A 2,060-nucleotide genomic window follows, 5' to 3' on the forward strand; every position below is an offset into this window, starting at 1 on the left:
CCATTGTGGACTGCCTAGACCACAGAGGGGTCCCAGTGGTGGTCTGCCTAGCCCACAGTGGGATCCCAGTGTGGACTGCCTAGCCCACAGAGGGGTCTCAGTGTGGACTGCCTAGCCCACAGAGGGGTCCCAGTGTGGACTGCCTAGCCCACAGAGGGGTCCCAGTGTGGACTGCCTAGCCCACAGAGGGGTCCCAGTGTGGACTGCCTAGACCACAGAGCAAGTGCAAAGGACTGCTTTGGGGTAGGACGCTGGCTTGGGAATGAAGCGCCTCTGGGCACTAACTCAGAGGAGCTGGGTGTGTTGACCGAGGCAATCAGAGATGCGTGCCTTTGAGATGAGGCTTACTGGAGGAGGTCGCCACTGGGCACTGAATCCAGAGAGCTGGGTCCCTGAGCCATGCAGCTGGAGTTAGGTACCTTTAGGTGGAGGCTAAAAGCAGGGTGGTTTGGCCTTTGGCCATTCATTAGTAGCCCAGAAAGAACTTTGTTAGGGGTCCTGGCAGAACAACTGTATCTTAAGTATTTCTCACCTTCATTGTTATATTTTAATTTCCTTAAAACCCCTTAAGCATGAATATTGTCTGTGAATTCTGTGTGGTCATTGCAATGCGTGTTAGAACCTAGATGAAAAATTAGAAAGCCTTGTTTGAGACAGAACACAACCTCACTTTGCTTTCTCGTGTCAACATAGAACGAAAGGCCAGCTGCAAGGTGGTGAATCTGGCCTTAACCTGAACAAAGCAAACCAAAATGCACCTTCCATGTGAGCGTACCATTATACGCGTATCAGGCCCTCTGTGTCAGCCCCCACCCCACCCCCACCCACCGACCCTGTTCTGTCCACTAGAAGTGGTCCGACAAACAGTGAGGATGCAGCATCATACGATGGAGTGAGCGTGTGCCAGTCTTAAGTACTATTTCAAGGCAAAACACTTTCAAAAGATCTACCATCTCCATCTCCAGAGAGGACCTGGCAATAACATTATATGACAAATGATTGAAACTATTTGATCTACCTTATATATTTTTTAATGTCTTAGACCTGAAGAAATAAATTACATGTTTCAAATAATTCTTTGCTTACTGATTTTCAAGTACTAATGTTTGTGTTAACATGCAAATTAAAATTTAATATGATTTTATAAGTTTTACCCTTATGAAATTTATTTATTTTGAATTATTCAAGCTCATTTGCTATTGAAGGACAAAATTTTAAAATTAAAATAAATTTATAGCTATGTAAAATAAAATAGCTACTAAGTAGAACACAAAAGATAAAAGAAGAAAAAAATTATGTACCCTAAAGACAGCTCCAAAATTAACTTACTTTTTAAAATGTAATAAATCAGAAGAGACATCTCGCTAGTATCCAGAGGGTACAAGTCATTGAAGCCATTGAACTAGTATTTCTACTCTTGAAATTACTAACAGCAATACTAAAGAATTTTTCCCCAATTCTGTATCCATTCCTTGCTGTAGTAAAAAAACAAAACAAAATTATAATGGTTTAGAAATGGAAATTACTTTAGAATCTGAAATGTTCGCATCTTTAGGCATCATTAATAAGAGAAATATAGATCTTTCTTGCCTTTTGGAATATTTTCCCTCTAATAATGCAAACTATTGGATAAAAATAAGGGCGAAGAGATTGTCAACATCACAGTGGACCGCTTGAAAATTTATGTCAAAATATTTGGAAATGAACAAACACAATTCTATAACCATAATGTATTTCCATAGCAAAAATTTAAAAGCTCATATTAAAAATTAAGGGATTCACTATTGTATTCTCCATCAATTGGCTTTATGTATCATAACAATTCAGTCCTAAATTAATTTTCTGTTTGCTCTTCATGTGGGTAGCAATTGGACCAACTCAAATATGATTGATAAATAGAAAAGCATTTCACTTCACTGAGATTGTGTATCATCATACACAATCTTTTTACTGTGATCCTAATGAAAGTTCCCACAGCAGATTGGCTTTCCTTTCAACAACTTACACATATTTTGATTCCTGACATTGATTGCAGTCCTCACAAACTAACAGAACTCTTC

This window comes from Echinops telfairi, unplaced genomic scaffold (genome assembly GCF_000313985.2).
Source record: "Echinops telfairi isolate 266 unplaced genomic scaffold, ASM31398v2 ScPeMD7_3533;HRSCAF=4204_1, whole genome shotgun sequence".
Taxonomy (NCBI): domain Eukaryota; kingdom Metazoa; phylum Chordata; class Mammalia; order Afrosoricida; family Tenrecidae; genus Echinops; species Echinops telfairi.